This window comes from Pseudorasbora parva, chromosome 18 (assembly GCF_024679245.1).
Source record: "Pseudorasbora parva isolate DD20220531a chromosome 18, ASM2467924v1, whole genome shotgun sequence".
Lineage (NCBI taxonomy): Eukaryota > Metazoa > Chordata > Actinopteri > Cypriniformes > Gobionidae > Pseudorasbora > Pseudorasbora parva.
In genome coordinates, this window is record NC_090189.1 from 11,041,901 (window position 1) to 11,061,055 (window position 19,155).

At 38.1% G+C, this 19,155-nt stretch overlaps 1 protein-coding gene across 7 annotated transcripts in view; it reads right to left on the minus strand.

Moving 5' to 3' along the window:
- Nucleotides 1–16,938, minus strand: part of ptpn13 (protein tyrosine phosphatase non-receptor type 13) — a 117,533-nt gene extending 100,595 nt beyond the window's left edge. For all 7 annotated transcript variants that reach the window (XM_067424273.1, XM_067424270.1, XM_067424275.1 and 4 more), the window contains exon 1: nt 16,744–16,938. The gene's annotated coding sequence lies outside the window, so the exon portion shown is untranslated. The remainder of the gene's footprint in view (nt 1–16,743) is intronic.
- Between the last annotated feature and the right edge of the window lie 2,217 nt (nt 16,939–19,155).

Sequence of the window (19,155 nt, forward strand, 5' to 3'; positions counted from 1 at the left end):
CTAGACGCACCCTAACAGCAGCAAATCTAATCTGCCCGTGAGTGTCGTCCAGCAACTCTCAATACCCTTCTGAGCTGTAAACGCCAAACTCTGGTCAGGCCAATCACATCGTGTATAGAGTCGGTGGGCGGGGCTTAACATAATGACAGCCGAGTTGCGTTTGCGTGCTTCTAGTAAACCCTGAAGCTGGCGAACGGCGGTCTTTCGAATCAGCTTTGACTGCGATTCTGAAAGACATGGAGTTAAGCTTTTCTCTGAGAAAAGAACGGCACTGAAGTCATTCTTAAAAAGGGAAGATGTGTTCAGAGTTTTGCCGACCAGATACAGCGAATGTTTAATCTGTCAACTAGCTCCGCTTCACCTTCATTACTCTGGTTGGTTTAAGAGCTATCCAATTACGTGCAGAGGGAGTTTGAAAGACAACCGTTTATCCCGCCCCTCAGATTGAGCCCTGTCAATGGTGAGTTTCCAGACCAAACATGATGAGTGTCTGGCTTGTCAGGCTATCTCAGTCTGACATCATTTTGAATTATGTTGATTTAAATTATTATATAAGATTTCAACTTGACAAGATAGAAAATCTGAAATATATTCAAGATACATTCTGAAATATTCCATGCAAACATGTTTCTGAATAAAAGCATTTTATGAATTTTCAAGTTGCCAGAATTAGTTAATAAGAAAGATTATGCAGACACCTAATATGTACGTGTTAACATTTTAAGAAGAACATGCAAACATATTAGTTTTACATCATTTGAAACTGCTCCGGCAACAGGTGCAGTAATTTGCGTTATCTTTTATGGTTGAACTTGCAGTGTGTTAGTCATCTGCAAGCTACGTTGTTTTGTTTTTTTTTGTTGTTTGTTTTTTTGTGTGTGTGTGCCATTACTAACCATGTATATTTGTGTTATATTTATGCTCTTTTAACATCTGGGCCAGGGGACTGCAGATGAAAAATAGCCTTTTGGCTAATACTGGCTTTTTTACTCATGTTTGTTCATGTGTTTTTATGAAATTGCATTGTCCCCTAACAAATAAAGTAATATAATTGTAATGCTATGTTTAGTTTTTACTTTTTACCTAAAACTGACACTGTTCAAACAGTAGATGTGCCCATATTCAAGCATTTCATAAAATGTGCTTAAATATCTCGCTCCTTTACTGCAGATTTAGTTCACAAACAACTGACAGTCATAGGGACCTATCAAGCTTATGACTTTTATGACTCAAGCTTTTATAAGCTTTTGTGTAATTTAAAGAGCACAAAAATAATTTAAGCCTATAGGCGGGTGCACAACACGCGTACACTCGGCTTAATACACACACAAGGATGTGCAGCAGCACACAAACATTTTGTATTTTTTTAAAAAAGGATTCCTCTGGAGAAGCGTTCAGTCTTTCCACTTGCAAATGCTGCCATGTAAACAGTGATTCCACCATGGTGCAAGCGAAACTGGCTTTTAAAGGGAAAGGGAGATGAGTCTCTGAGTTTATTGCATGTTACACCCAAAACACACCTGGTACAACCCTTTTGGACCCTGTGCCTGGCTCACTTGGTTCAACTGCATGGACCGAACCAGAGTTCGATTGCTCCTCCCTCCCCCTGCCGGACTGTGTTCATATAATATTACTTGGATCCAAACCAGGAAACACATGGTATTAATAACGGTCACTTACTCGATTTAGTACGATTGTGTTCACATCAGCAGCGAACCATACCGGAGTCTCATGAACCAAACCCCAGACCACCTTTATAAGCGGACTCAGGTGTGCACCAAAAGTGCTAGAGTGAAAGCACACTTATTTAGTCATGTGTGAACAATATGTTACACACTGCATGCAGGATACGATACCATGCAGTATGAGGTACACTAGCATTCCATTCCGAACATCCGGTAGCATATGTTACACCTTCCCAACAATGTAAGCTCTCACACCCGAGTGTTTTATTTCATTATGTAAACTTCAGAAACGTTTATTTTCCCAGTCATTATGCATGATGGTAGTTATTTCTAAAAACGTAAAAAGACATCAAGCAGCACTGAAACGCTCAGGACTGCAGGGGAATTTGGGTTATGCGGTATGTTATCACTTCAAGGAGAAATCTTGCACGTCTGGGGAAAATGTTTCATGGAGAAAGAAAAGGCATTTTTATGCTTTACTTTACTTTATTTATTAAAAGGACCATGTACAATTTTTTACATAAATGTTTCCATTTCATGTATTGTACCGGAAACGCCATATTTCTTCAGCGTTATTTATACAACCAAAAAACACAAAAACAACACCGCTTCAAACTACTTCTGTAATATGAAGCTTTATAAATGCCTATTTTAAATGCCATATTTTAAATGTGTTTTGTACATTAATAATTTTATTAAATGTTTCTTGCAGGGGGAAAAAATATCTATTTTAAAAGTACATTTATTGCTACTGCACCTTTAAGAATTAATGTAAATAAACTCTGATATCATTGGAAAACCTCTTTGCATATTAAATAAATTGTTTACCACCTAAAAATGTAGGTGGTAAATAATTACCACTGATTTTAGGATCATTGAGAAGTTTATTAATATTTTATATTAGCTTTATTTTTATATTTTCTGTTTTAGTTTGACTAAAAACTAAAAATAAGTTTTATTCATTTAGTTTTAGTTAAGTACATCAGGTTGACAAACTTCTTGACAACTGGCTGAAACAAACAGATAACTGAAAATGGGCAAAGAGGTAGGACGTGGGTGGAGCAGATCAACGGGCTAGTCGACCCATCACTCAAGTGGCCACGCCCTTAATTATGCTGAACTTGAATGCTTAATATAACTTAAACAGATGAGTTATACAAATAAAAAAGATTCCCCTCCCAGTTGTCATGAAAGACAAAATTACAGATAGACCAAAACCACATTTTTTTCTGCTGTAAAGTTGGGCATTTTAAAAATCGGGGTTCTATGATTTTTATTTGCTATGTAAATAGAGTCAGTTATTTTACCAAGTTGCTTAATTTTGTGAATTTCTTAAATGAGCCAGTTTTGCAGCTTATTTTCTGTAATGGTCAAGTTGAATCTTTTAAAGAGTCAAGATTTTCTCTAGACAGTAGCAATGAGCTGAGATGTGAAACTTTAAGCGCTTCAACTAGTCTTCTCTGAAAGAAGAGCTGCAATGGACAGCAGATTCAGGCCAAGATCACTCCCCAGTGCCCAGCGAGCTGAGGAAACAAACAATGATCGTGGCCAGGGTTTTCCTGGTCATAGTAATGAGGATTTTAAAGGGATTAATCTTTGAAGCATGATATTTCATCACACTCCTCAAGCAGGAGAAATCCCTTTACCCAAAGGAACCTTTTTACAGTTGTAAATAAAACAAAGATTATTGGAATACTATTTTAGTCTTTCTGGTTCACCTTGAAAAAAGCCATTTTTAATTCAATGTTAGTTGCCATTTCTTTGTAATCATTTGTGAAATTTACTAGAAAGTTCTGAATGAAAACGGTTTCCAAGTAAATCCTGCACCAATTTTATTCCGTGTAGAGACAGAGGGTTAATGAGATGGGCGAACAGCACTTGTTTTAAGTCATCTTCCAGATGATACAAGCACTCTGTTTTTCCCATAAATGCCTGAGACCGGAGTCATCATTTCAGTATTTTCCATTGAGTTGCAGAACTTGGCAGTATGCAGATTCAAGAATAAAACTAGAAGCAATCCATTTTTTTTTAAAGCATGGGGTAACAGTTTCCAAAAGAACACCAAAGCCCAATAGAGAGGATGTTTAATTTTCTCATAACATTAATCTGTGGTTGGACCCGGTTAAATCATCTGTAATTCTAAAAACAGCTCGATGCCAGTAAGCTGAGCCGAAAATCTTTCTTGGAGATGCGTTTGACCGCAGAAAGCAAAAAACACTCCAAACTCCCAGAATCCTTTGCTGGATCCCCTTACCTCTCTCTCTCTCTCTCTCCCTCTCCTCCTCTCTCAATCTCTGTTAAAAATAAGGAAAACTTGAGAGCCAGGAATACCTCATACACAGACTTTCCAAATACAGATCACTGAGACCTAAAAAGCTTGTATGACATAAAACAGGAAGCAACTATGCTTCCTCAAATTAATTTAAGTTCTCATTTCAACTTTAAACAGCAGTTCTCAAATAGTGGGCCATAACCCAAAAATGGGTGGCAGGTCTGTTCTGATAAGATCATGGACAAAACAATGTCGAAAAGGAAAAAAATCAAAGCAACTAACCATATAATCACACAATTGGGAGAGTAAAGTTTAAAGCAATTTACTGAAAATTAGTAATTAGTTACTTATTTTAAAAGTAATCAAATTACTTGACCAATTACTGTATATCAAAAGTAATTAGTTACTAGGGAAAGTAACTAATAAGTTACTTTCATGTCTGCTTTTTAAATGTAAATATTAACAGTACTGAACAGTCAAACCAAATTTAGACCTATTTATTGTCCAGCAGCAGCGAGTGTTCCGGCCTTTTTACACCTGGTCACTTCATTAGTTTTCTTAGACCGGATATCTATCCCATTGTGAAAAAAACTTTAATAAATGCCTTCCGAAATTCTTTTGAGATGGATTTAAATCTGATCACTGAAACAAACCAATTCAGTCTGGGACGCATTTCAGGCGGAATAGGACAAGTGTAGATGCATCTGGTTGTTTAAACCACATATGTAAATTTTACTCCTGGCAAATTGTTAAAAAATAAACGTGTGAGAGCGTGTTATATAGCCTGTATGTGTTGTAGTGAGACAAGATGGCGCTACTGCAACATGCGTCGCCGCAAATGAGCAAAGCAAGCAAACACGCAAACGGCCGCAAGGGAAATTGAAAGTAGCCTAAGTCTTAGATGCTCAAAAACACAATCATCTTCATTAAAACTAATGACACTCAATGATCTGACCAGTGCTTACGTTGCTCTCCCTCATATTGCTGTCATTGATCCTGAAATCAGCTGATGAATAAAATGCAGCTCATCTGTTGCTTTCGTTGATGTGAAATCTGTTAAATGTGCATATAGCGTGGAAATTGAAGATCGGATTTATATTCATTTTGCTGAGAGGTGTAAGGTAAGACAACATGCATGTTTTTATTTTTTTTATTTGTTTAGATTGTGCAGTCCGTTTTGTTTGCGAGCGCCTACGATCAGCCTAACCTCAACTTATCAAAAATGCCTTTACCGGTGGGGGTGGTGGTGGTAGTAGGCCAAGCATTTAAAGTGTTTGAAAGTCAAGGGTTGACTTTTGAGGCTAAGTCATTGGGTTAACTAACTGTGGCCTGCTGGCCGCTTGCTTGTCACTTTAAAAAAATAGAAACTTTAATTTAAACAACAAAAAAAATCTCCAAATATTTTTCTAAATTAAGAAACTAAATGAAATGACTACTTTTACATTAAAAACAAAACGGACCTATTTTAATCGCTGCAACAATGTGTAATAGAAAGAAGAAGAAAAAACACAGGTAATAATTAGTTACTTCTTTTAAAAGTAATCAAATGACCAATTACTGTATCAAAAGTAATTAGTTACTAGTTAGGCTAGGGCCTAGATTTGAGCTTTTTGTCTGCAAAGCAAATAATTGTATTGCGTTACTTGCCGTATTGCATTACTTGCCATTAAAAGTAGTGGAATTACAGTAACGCATTACTTTGTAGCATGTTACTTCCAACACTTGTCAAGATCTTGTATTGCCAATGCAAGAGTCCAGCACTCTGTAAAGTCTCCTCCAGCACATCCCAAAGACTTTCAAGGAATTTAATGTCTGGACTCAGATGTAACGATCAATGTGTGAAAATGATTATATTATATTATATTATATTATTTTATATTATATTATATTATATTTAGGGATGTTAACCGATGACCGTTTGACCGATGGTTGACCGTATCAACGTGAACCGATCAAAATCTCTAAATTAGTCTTATAATAGACAGTGGACAAAATGCTACTACAATTAGCCATCTAATTCCAAAATCTTTTTGTGTGAAGTAAACAAATCCCTCACACTCAATTTTTCATAACTTGCCTGTTTGTACTTAATAAACAAATAAAAACATTTGGCACAAGGTCACAGTGTTTGGGTTTGCGCGGTTTGCAAAAGTAAAAAGGTTTGCAAAAAGTAAACAGGCTAAAACTCTCGTGGTTAGAGCCAGGGGCACACAACAGTATGAAGCGTCATTCCGCAGAAGATGGGCTTACATTTGGAAATATATTACATCTACATTTCAGTGGTAACACATAAGGTGTTGATCATCATCTTTATTATTGTTAGCACTACCTCGAACTGAAGGGGCGTCTCTTCGGAGCTGTCATTTTCTTAAACGAGTCGCGGCAATGTTTCAAATGAGCTTCTAACGCAAGACAAATACCTTTATTTTCAACGCGATCACCTTGTACCCAAACCATTTTGAAACTAAGGAGCCATTAGTCCTCCAATCTCAAACAAGCTCCTCGGCGCCGCGTTTGCGGGACTCACGTTATGCGCTGTAGGGGATTTGAAAAAAGTGACGTGAGTGGAAGGGAGGCGGCGGCACCGGGACAGTGTGTGTGTGTGTGTGTGTGTGTGTGTGTGTGGCAGAGAGATCATAGAGAGATGCGACAGAGTTGCGAAATTGCAGGCGCGGCTCACGGCTGTTATTTCAAATAGCGCACAATATTTTAAACTAATCGGTTAACCGCTTTCAGCCGGCTAATGAGGCTAGGTGGTCAGTCAAGAAAATGTTTAGTTTTCGCCATTCCTAATTATATTATATGTTGCTATTATCACACAGGTTTGTTAAGAAAACGTTTTTGTTGTTTCCTCAACAAAGGATCTCAAGGCCATATAAACATCACCTGGCCACAACATAATGATGTCATTACCTCAACAACATGATCTTGTGGCCACGACATAGTATCACGTTCCCACCAGATATACATCACAATCATGACAAAACAAATAGAACCGAATAGGTCCCTTCCTGCACCCACATGACTGGATTATTTCATTTAACCAATTCCATTTGTATACATTGCATTAAACCATCGCTCTCGAGGCCTATAAACGTTTACATTAATGACTCATTTCTTCCACTGCAGGGAACAATTTTTTGAATCATATTTAATTTGAATAATTTCTTATTTTGCTTGAATTTCTTGAACAGCAAGAATTAATTAGAATGTTTAGGGAAGTAGGATTTGTTTACTATATATATATAATAATCCCTGACAACACGCTACACTAAAGGCAGATCAGAACAGTAGGCTTCTGTCTGCAGTATATGGGGCAGTAACACAGGCGACTGGAAGGACAAGATTACTCCACCATGATGAATCGGGTGCATATTTTCTGCAGGATAAAACAAAACACACTGTTACAAGGTAGAGGCAGGACTCCCTTTTACCCTGGATGAGTCACACTACTTGGCTGAAAGATTGACCCCGCCCCTGATCTTCATTTCTCTTTTCCTATTCCACCGTTATGCTTGTGCAAGTTCATCATGATTGTTCATTGCTCAGGAAGCCTATCATTTCTACACTCATCACTGGCAGTTACTACTTTCCTTTCTTCCATCTCTAGTAATAACAAGGTTGCTATGAGGAACAGATCTATGGGGACTATGCAAATCAACTCCTCCTTGTCTCTTCTTCTTTCCTTCCCAAGCTCTACCGGGGCAGCCAAATAGACTCAAAATGTTTAATTTATGAAGTTAAAGGAAAAAAAAGAAAATGTTGTGAAAGAACCCAATGAAAAATAAAAATGTACCTTATTTTCCGGAACATTTAATGATCTTGTACTGTGACTTTCAGTGGCAAATGACTCAAATATTATATAGTGCCAAAATGATAATTTGATTAACAATAACACCATTGACTACAGCAGGTATATTAGGCTGCTGTCACTTTAAGACTGAATGCACAGATCCAATAAACTGATACGGATCAGTTGTCTTTCTCAGTTGTTTACGTTCTGTAATGTGTTTACTAGAACATTCACAGAGACATACATTTTGAATGCATGTGTCCATTCAACCTCAAAAAGACAAAAAAGGGAACTGGATTCAGTGTTGACTGTGTTCAGAAAACAGCATGCGAGTTTCCAATCAAGTTCTCTTTCACGTCTTCTTGCGAATGAATGTTTAAAGTCCTCATGAAACCAAAATAGACCCGGTTTACTTTGTTTGCACACATTACAGGTCTTAGGGAAAACAATCCGTGTTAATACACAGTAAAAAAATGGTTTGTTGCGGTAATCTTTAATCAAAAAAGTTACTTCCAGTGTAGAATGGCTTTGCTTTTCCGATGACGCGAGTTTGATGGCTTGGATTTGAATATCCTTAAAGGGGGGGGGGGGGGGTGAAACACTCAGTTTCAGTCAGTGTCATGTCAATCTTGAGTACCTATAGAGTAGCATTGCATCCTGCATATCTCCGAAAAGTCTTTATTTTTCTTATAATTATATAAGAAAGATGCGCTGTTCCGAGTCTTTCCGAAAAAAGCCGAGCGGGTGGGGGCGTGTCGTGTGAGCGGAGCTAAATGATGACGTGTGCAGCAGCGCGCTGCAGTGAGGAAAGTGAGTCGCTCTGTGAGGAAAGTGATTCGCTCTGTGAGGAAAGTGATTCGCTCAGTGAGGAAAGTGATTCGCTCAGTGAGGAAAGTGATTCGCCCGCCGCGTGAGGAAAGTGATTCGCTCTGTGAGGAAAGTGATTCGCTCAGTGAGGAAAGTGATTCGCCCGCCGCGTGAGGAAAGTGATTCGCTCAGTGAGGAAAGTGATTCGCTCAGTGAGGAAAGTGATTCGCTCAGTGAGGAAAGTGATTCGCTCAGTGAGGAAAGTGATTCGCTCAGTGAGGAAAGTGATTCGCTCAGTGAGGAAAGTGATTCGCCTGCCGCGTGAGGAAAGTGAGTCGCTCTGTGAGGAAAGTGATTCGCCCGTCGCGTGAGGAAAGTGCTAATACAGATCGACCGCCGGCCTATCAGTGGGTAAGTCAGTAGCTACTGGTTATATCACCTGTTTAGCATCCTACAAGCCAGCGCTTTGATGGGCGTAGCCTGTTGCTTTCGCTCTCTCCCTCGCTCTCTCTCACGCGCTTCCGGTAGAATTGTCCGTAAGGCCCATACAAGGAAATTCCGCCCCCATTAACGTCAAAGGGGACGCATGATCTCAAAAAACTTGCCGAAACTTATGACTAACCGGAAGTAGTATTTTTGACAAAGAAATACTCCCATCAAACGTCCACCTTAACTTTTGAAACTTTGTCTATGTTTAGTATGGGATTCCAAATCTTTAACAGTGTAAAAAGATCAGTATGCATGAAACAGCATTTCCCCCCTTGAAACAGCAAACCCCCCTTTAACCAATCCCTTCCGTTTCACTTGGGAATACGTCACAGCACTAAATAAAACTCAGTTGCTACTTCCGGTCCACAGGGACTTTAAAACTCATTTGAGTGTTAAAACTGACAGGACTTAAATGTATGCCAACTTTCACTCTGTGATATATTAAACTTTCCATCTGTGAATGCGTTCCCAATACTTGTGAATGCATCTGCCCCTATTTACTGACATTGCACATCGTATATGCACACATCTCTGTCTCGATGTCGATGCTGAAACGATATATTGTCAAAGTCCCTCTTTATGACAAGTCATTTTACTTGGTTGGTGGCCATCTTTGAAACATCTCTCGGGCATGCACCTATTTCTTTGAATGGGGAAGCATTACCTTTTCCAAAACTGTTTGCCAAGCTAATGATTAAAATTTCATATTTGAAAATCACCAATGAAATCTGACAACAACTGATAAATTGTATTGGTATTTTTCCTGGACAGAGCTATTTTGCATTCCCAAGCACGCATCTCAGTACACTGCCTGTTTCTATGGTAACCGGAGCGTCTAACAGCAACTGCAGTGACGGGATGACTTAACTAATCAACGATTGGCTCTTTAATTTAGAAGGCGGAGCTAATTCACCATATCTGGCATTGCACTTTCTGCCATTCATAAGTAATAAGAGTGCACAGTCTTCCTATATATAAAGTCTTTGATATTGTGCAGCCCTAATTCAACTCCCAATGTACTTTAAATTCACTGAAGTGCCTTGAAACACAGCGCATTATTCAATGTGTTGACGCGATTTCCCCTGAAACAGCTCCAGCTGTTAGCAGCTCCTCCCCTTTTTTGAAACAGCCAATAGCGTTTAGTTAATATCACAGTCTGACAACTTGAGCCTTTCTGTTTGGTAAAGCCCGTTTCCTCTAACCGTTTATCATCATAATCTCTATAACCGCTTTGAAATACTGCATTCTGTGCTAAATTCAAATAGGTCCTATATGTGTGTTGTCTGCGCTAACCGCACATATGATCCGCGCTGCGCTCTCGTATCTCTAATCAACGGCTCTGGTCTAGACTATGTGTGCGCGCTGCTGCGGTGCGTGAAACTTACGTTAAACCAGACTTCATTTGCCTCAACTGAAAGCATGTTTACACTGAATCGTTTCCTATCACATATATAGTGTGCTATGTGCTGTTCACCATGTAGAAATTAGTAAATGTGTTCAAAACTGACCCTTTTGAATGCTTATATATCCTAAATGCGAATTTTGTCATTGTTTTGGAACACAGCAGCTTATTCATAACTTTAAGGCTGACATTGTCACACTACAAACTAAAAAAAAACTTCCATTTTAATTTCAGTGTACCTTTAAACGGTTAGTTCGCCTGAAAAATGACACACAAAAAGAAAATTAAAAAAAAAAACACTTCACTTCAGAAGGCTTTTAACCCCTGGAGCCATTTGGATTGCTTTTAATATGAATGAATGTGCTTTTTTGGGTTTCAAAAAACTGTGTTGAAAGAAGAAAGTAATTTACACATAGAATGGCTAGTACATTATGAAATAATTTTCTTTTTAGGTGAACTCTTTAGTCCCAAAACCATTTCTGCATTCAATGTTTGCTAGGTCCAATTGTTGGTTGTGAGATCAATTTTGTAATGGTAAAGCTTGTAACTCACGCAGGGCAGCTCTGATCCCAGACCAGTGAGGGTGAGGCTTTTCTTTTTTCTTCTCCCGATGGTGTGATAAATCAAGCCTCTCAACTAGAACTCTGGAGAAAAACCAGAGGCCTCCGGAATAAAACTGCCCACTCGTGGCTGCTTCTCAGGGTCAAACGCTCTAATATCCGCCACGTGTTGAGCCTAGGCCAAAGATATACACACTGTGCCCGGGGCAACGGCCTGCTTTGACTTGAATATACAATACTAGTAGAAAGCAAAATATGAGCGCTCTCAATAAGTTTCCCTCCTGGAAAAACCCAAAATATGTAAATCAAAAATTCTCCAGGATTTTTTTTTATTTTCCATTTTTATATTAAAGCTTACTCTCACTGTATTACTAGAAAAGAAAATCAACTCAAGAACAACCTGGCAACCAGCCTAGCATTGCTAATGCAAAAGTAAAAGTCTAGTTACTCACCATATCAAACATTAGCAATTACACTGTGGGTCAGTAAGTTTGGACACACAGAAGCTCGAGTCGCTATTTGCGATCTTTTATTTTACTTGCCAGACTACATGGCTGCATTTAATTGACCAAAATACAGCAAAAACAGTATTATTGTGAAATAATGTTAAAATTTTAATTAACTTTTCTATTTGAATATATTTTAAAAATGTAACTCATTCCTGTGATAATAAAGCTGCATTTTCAGCATCATTACTCCAGCCTTCAGAGTCACATGATCCTTCAGAAATCATTCTAAAATCCTGATTTGCAGCTCAAGAAACATTTATTATTATCAGTGCTGAAAACAGTTGCACATATTCTTTGATGAATAGATTTTTCAAAAGAACAGCATTTATTTAAAACAGAAAACTTTAATCTCACTTTTGATCAGTTTAATGTATCCTTGCTGTATAAAAACATTAATATCTTTTTTTTTTAATCTTACTGACCCCGAACTTTTAAACAGGACTTCATCATACTAGAAAACATTTAAGCTGTATGAAAGCTTTATTTCAGTGTCTAAAAAGCCATTTTATTTGAATAAATAGTTTAAAAATGATGCACCAGCACTGACTCAAAAAGCTAAATCTGTCTGTAGTATATAAAAGACAAAAAAAACAAAAAAAACTTCTCAGAATAAGCACAAAGCAGAGTGCAAATGCACATTCTAAAGAAAAGCACCTCACATAGACGACTGAATTTAGCCGAACTAAAAACCTGAGCTGTGCGCGTCTGGTGTGTAAAAGCGCACTGAACTGTGGTTCAGCAGAGATGGAATTTCCTCAGTGGAGACAGGCCAGAACAAAATAACACGCTGAAAGAGCAGAATTAGCATCAAAGGTGTGAGGGTGCGGCTTGATCCAGGCGGCCATCAAAACTGAGACTTCCGTTCAACACATTTCTCAATCCAGCGAGAAAGATCTCCTTAAAGCAGGACAGGAAAAACATGTCGGCACAATGCTTATGTTATTCTTTTTGTAAAACCTGAGGCCAACCAAGATTGTTGTGCCACTTTATCAAAGTCGCCTACAGAGGATTCCTGTTCACCCGAATGTTAGGAAACAGAATAAACATTTACACAAACATAACAAGCAAGCAAACCAGCACTCGTGCCCTTTCTTACCCACCTGTCAAATGCACCATCCAAATGGCTGTTACGTCACATAATAAGCGCCATAATCCATTTGAAAGGCTCACAGCAAACAGAAATACATAGCAGCTGGATTCAGACAGGTCAGAGGTGACCTCATCCACTGGACCAAGGTAAACCTCTTTCAATGTTGGCCTACTTTCAAATACATCCAATTTCGATAAGCACTCAAAATGCAGGGCTAAAACTGATGGATTGAATTGTCAAAAGTTCAAATGTGCTTTTACACAGTATCAGAGTTGGGTTGCCAAAGGCCAGTTCATGCCAATAATGATAACTATAAAGATGATTAAAACAATTATTAGCGTCCACACCAATGCACAATGACTATCTGTTCATTACAAACTGCAGGTATGTTGTCTGCTGCCTTAAATGCTTAAGCTCTTTAAGGTTCAGTGGATTCTGACTGCCTGTCAATGTTTTTAATCCTGCATTATTTAGGAAAGAAGTAAATAATGAAGAAGAAAGCGATTCCAATGATATTGTTTCTCTGTGCCATAATGATATTCCATTTGTGTGTCAAAATGCAGTTACATCATATGCCACTTTAAAGGGTTAGTTCTCCAAAAATGAAAATTAGCTCATGATTTACTCACCCTCAAGTCATCCTAGGTGCATATGACATTCTTCTTTCAGACGAATATAATCTGAGTTGTATTAAAAATGTCCTGGCTCTTCCGAGCTTTATAATGGCAGTGAATTGTTGGGTCATTTTTGAAGTCCATAAAGGTGCATATATCCTTCATATAACTGCTGGGGGGGGGGGGGGGGGGGGGGAGTTTTCGACAGTCAGAGGTGCCCAAATTGACTTACAGTGAAAGAGTAACCCCTAATGCATCACAAGCTTTGTAAGCCTCTCGTGGAAAGGGCTGGGAAAACAAACTCAAACCCTCTTCTCTTATATCAAAAACTTCCCTCATTTCTCTTTAAAAATTCTCCTTTAGACTTCTAACTCATGACAGTTTTTTTTTTTTTTTTTTTTTTGCTCTATCCTCTGCACTTCTGCATTCATCAAGGGTCAAGGGTTACTCTTCACCATAAGCTGACTTGCAATTATTTTTATATTTTTCCTTACAAAAAACACGCCCAGCTCGCTTCAGAAGGCCTTTATTAAGCCCCCCGGAGCCGCATGGAGCAGTTATATGATGGATAGAGGCACCTTTATGGACTTCAAAAATGACCCAACAATTCACTGCCATTATAAAGCTCGGAAGAGCCAGGACATTTTTAACACAACTCAGATTTTATTCGTCTGAAAGAAGAATGTCATATGCACCAAGGATGACTTGAGGGTGAGTAAATCATGGGCTAATTTTCATTTTTGGGTATACTAACTCTTTCAATGCTCCAGCTTTTTAAAGTCTGGTGGATTCTGATTGGCTGTCAATGTTTTTATTGTTCATCAGCTAGAAAAAGATTATTTAAAAAAGTGATTCTAATGACGTTGTTAGCCCTGTAAATTGTATCTTTAATATCTGTTCATACCAAAGAACGCAGATAATTATAACGACAAATAAGTGAGTATTCTAAGTTGTCGCCTGTCGCTTTAAATGCTCAATCTTTTTATCATTCATCAACTGGAAAACACTTGTTTGACAATGATTCAAATTATATTGTTTATCTGTGCCATTATTGTTATAGTGTTGGTGTGCACTGCTATTCTTTTAAATTCAGAACGATTTATAAAACTTTATCGTTATTATACTCGGTGTGAACCAGCCTTAAAGGTGCTGTATGTAAGTGTTTTTGACTGTATACCTAAAAATACCATGTTTGCCGTTATTTACGAAATACATTCTTGTTTCTCTGAAAAACAATTCTACAGTCAGTTATTTTACTTTGAAATGTGCGTGCTGTGTCGAAATGTCTGCTTTTGTTTTGGTGCGTATGATCCCGCCCACTGCCAATTTATCCAATAGTATTTTGACACCTTGGGTTGCCAGTAGGTGGAAAATACAGTGTATTGCAGCCATTGAAGCCAACAAACAAAGAAACAACAGATTCTATCAGACCTAAAAAGCCTCAGAAGAGGAATATTCATCCTTATATTGTCAGACACATTAACTTCCATTGACAATTGCGCTTGTTCCTGTTGCGTGTCCTGAATCTGGCAACCCGCATGAGCTTCGAGACTGAGGAAGAGGGGGCAGGGCAAACAACTCTTTCCAATATTTTGAAATTTGAAACTGCAGTGCCCATTTTAACCACTAGCTGTCAATATTACATCCTTCATCTTTAAAATCAGCATGAAACAAAAGTTGCATTTTCTTCAATATTGTGGTGTACATTCAAGGGAAACGGCTTCTAGGACAAAAAAAAAAAAAGTAGGACGAGATTCGGTATTGACCATGGTAAATTTATTGAACCATTAAATGTTTTTTATTTGCTTTTGCTGTGATCTTATGTGAGTGACAGGTTGTCCCGCCCTCGTGCCGGTAAACACGAGAAGAGATGAGCAAGAGGGAGGGAAAGTTATTTTGATTAATGAAGTTATGAGGGCACACGAGAGAGAAAGAGGGAGAGAAGAGAAGAGAAGAGAAGAGAAGGGGGAAAAAAGATGTGCACTGACACATATTAAATAATAAATACTGCAATATTCCATTTAAAAAAAAAACAATAACTATCCGTTTTGATGTCATGGTGACTTGGTAAACCATCTCCTGTGCAGCACAAATTAACTTTGAGATGTTTGTCTAGGCAAGATTACCGAGCCAGATTCACACAACCCAGATGTAAGCACTGCCCAAACTGTATGAACTGCAATAGAGACATGAAACAAAAGATCCATTGAGCTCAGCACAGAGGATAAAACAAACCTTGGGACCACCGCACAAAAGAAAACAAGAACTTGTATTGGCCCCTATAACTATGGCTAGATGAATCAGACACCCTCAGTGTCAGGAACATTCCTCTGTGATTCCAGAAACCTTCTTTTTCACTGCTAATTCTGTGAACTGCAAACCACACACAGCATCATTTCATAAGAACTCCTCATGTTTACACTGGAAAGAGACAGTTCCGCCTGCCATTAGTTCAGGAGTGGCATCGTGAGATATAAACAGACTAAAAATGACAAGTTTCAGCTCTAAAATGACAGCTTTGGAAAGCTGAAGTGCATGGGGATGAAAGGTTTCTCAAGCTCGTGATGATGGTCATCAAATAGAAGAGTGCAACCTTCTAACTTTTGCAAAAAAGTACTGTGGAAGTGCCATGGTACGGTAATGATCTGGGATGACGATACTAAACGCACTTTCATTACTTTTAGGTCATTTATGATTATTTTATTCAAATTATTTGATAGCGACGCAGCTTCTATGTCAGGTTATAAGAAAGACTTTACCTGGGCATTACAATATAAAGAAGTGTCTCTTTTGCTACCATATTAATATATGAAAGTTTACAATCCATTTTCATGTGCAATGGTCGTCAAATTAGTTAGTTAGTTAGTTTTCTAGCAAGAAATACCATCGTACTTTATTGTTGGTTTGAAATTGATGTTATAGTACCACATTCAAACATGCTTTCTAACTTAAACTTCACAATTCAGCATTAAACATAGATATAAATGAATAGCCGTGATATTAATACTTGAGATTAAGATGATTGGGGGGTGGGGGGGGTCAGGCTATAAAAAAGGAGCTAACACCTTGCCTACAATAATTATAACAAAAAAATAAGGATAGAGTCTTTCATTACAATATTACTGACTGAAAATACATATCAAACGCACAAAATTATCAAAAAAGAGACCGTGAAGTGGACCAATTGTCACCATCAGCAAAACACCTGCGGTAACTTCCAACTCGCTCCACCATCCAACACAACCCTTGGCACATTTTGCATTTGCAGAGCTCATATGTTCAAATACATAACACCTTCTTTGATCTTGCTGTAGACTGTGATGATAAAACTCGAATAAAGTTCGAATAGAAGGTGTTTTCCCCGAATACACACACAAACCTTTCCTAATCCAAAGCCTGGTGCCTCATGGTGTGTAAAGCTACTTGCGCGGTTTATAGACTAATATAAAAGCTGGTAAAGTTTGCAAGCAGCAGCATCAAACTCAACAAAGTAACGTTATTGATGTAAAAACAAAAACTTACCTCGCAAATAAGTGGCCTACGACTTCAAACTTCGCTCCAACTACCAGCCAGAGCGCAAACAAGAGTCCAGCATCACATCCACCAGTAAACCTGAAATGGAAAACCAGCCCGGGTCGAACTGGCAACAGGTTTTACTTCATAAAATCTACTTCGGCCGTAAGGTCCATGTTATCCGTTTTTTTTTTTTTTTTTTTTTTTTTTAAGTAACCCAGGCCGCACTTCTTGTTTTGAGTAAAAGCTTGCAGAATCCGAGTAAACTGAGAGGCTAAAGACAAGCGGTCTTTGGTTCCTTTGGGAAGCCGAGTCACCCTTCCAGCCCGAGAGGTTCAGATCTCTCTCTCTCCGTCTGTGAGCCCTCCTGCTCGCTGAAGAGAGGGAGTAACCAGACACCGCACTCCTGCCTCTCATTGGTTACTTTCCACCAGAGCAGGACCCGTCACACCAGCAACACGAGGCGTCTCTATAGAAACTCTCCTCGACTGGGAGGAAAATACCACGAAAAGTTGTTAGAGTGAGGCGCAGTCCGCGGTGGCCAGGCGTCGAGATATGATCTGTAACGCAACCAAAACAAAAAATCTAAAGAAATGAGCAGGTTTGGGTGTAGGTTTTCCTTACCCGCCTCCAACGTGTGTCTTTAAACAAGTGACTCAATCTCATTAAATACCCACATATTTGCATATTAAGCGATAAGGTCTAAAGTTGCCACAAAGATGTTTAAAAACAAATGTGATTTAATTAAAACATAAACGCACAATTTTACTAATTTAATATTTTCAGAATGTGAAAGATATGATAGACTTCAGAAAAAGAAAAAAAAAATACTTTTTTTAATATATATATATTTTTTTTAATATGGGATCAAACCCTTTTGTCAAACGTGAAACCAGTCATCATATAAGGATATATTTGTGGAAATTTGAGAACACATCATATGAAAGCTATAAGCTTTACATTGATGTATGGTCACTGGTTTGTTAGGAGACAACTAGCCTATTTGAAAATATGGAATATGAGGATACAAAAAACGATTGAGAAAATAACCTTAATGTCCTTAACCTTGTCCAAATGAAGTCCTTAGCAATGCATATTACTACTAATAATACCCCTTTTACATATTTTACAGTGTGACATTTATAAAATATCTTCATGGAACTTTTATTATAGGATATTATATCTTAATTCTGAAATCAATATTTTATTTTATTTTATTAGCCTATTATTATTGTTGTTATTATTATTATTATTATTATTGGTTGCAAAATATTGTGAAGAATCAATGTAGTTGTCATCACAACCTCCCATTAGGTATTGCTAGGATAGTTCACCCAAAAAAAAAAAAAATCTGTCATCCTACCCTCAAGTTGTTTCAAACCTATATGAATGTATTTCTTCTGCTGAACACAAAAGAAGATATTTTTAAGAATATGGGTAACCAAACAGTTGATGGACCCTATTGACTTCCAAATGAATATGAATTCCATATAGGGACTAGAAAAAGTTTGGTTTCCGACATTCTTTAAAATATCATGTCTTTTGTGTTCGGCAGAATAAAGAAATTCATGCAGGTTTGGAAAAACTTGAGGTTGAGTAAATTATGACATAATTTTAATTTTTGGGTGAACTATCCCTTTAAGAGTTCATACTGTTACACCTCTCAGTGTTCTTTTGTGCTTGAAATTCTGTTCTGGGGTCAGCAGTCGTACACTCTAATGTTAGCCGTGTGTTGCCTGAGAGCTACTGAGGAATGGGAGTTTAGTACTTTTACCACAGAATTCCACCTCCACCCCTCCTCCCATCCCATCTCTTCTCCAATCTTCTCCCCTTCACGCTCATTTCCCTCACCCTGTGCCATTATTGACCCTGGAAGTCTTTCTTTTAAACTTGAGCAGAGCTTCCTACTTTACCTTGGGGTGCAGGAATCACCACACATGCCTGCATGTGACCCCTGCAAGAGACTAAAAGTTGTTATACATATTGTTTTGATCAGATAGATTCATTTCACTTTAATGATTACATTAAAACACTGTTAAAATAATGTCTCCAATTGAACATTTTCTAGTGACTGATCACATTTTCAACTGGCCAAATTAAAATTCTGTGAATTGATGCAATTTAATTCACAGAAATTACATTTGACCAACTGCAACATTTAGATGTGATCAGTCACTAGACATTTTTCTGTTGGAGACCAGATTTTTTTTTTTTACAGTGAACGTTTCTTAAATGGTGTCATGAAAAAGTTTTTTCAAACTAAAAGGGCATAGTGGTGTAACATGGCTGAGGTAAGGGTGTGTGTGGTGTGAGTTAGCACTGCTTCTATGACTAACAGGGGGGAAACTGTTTCAAGCCACAAATAGCAGGGTTTGGATGAACTAAATGTCACTCCAAAGTACTGTGCTACAGCTTTGACAT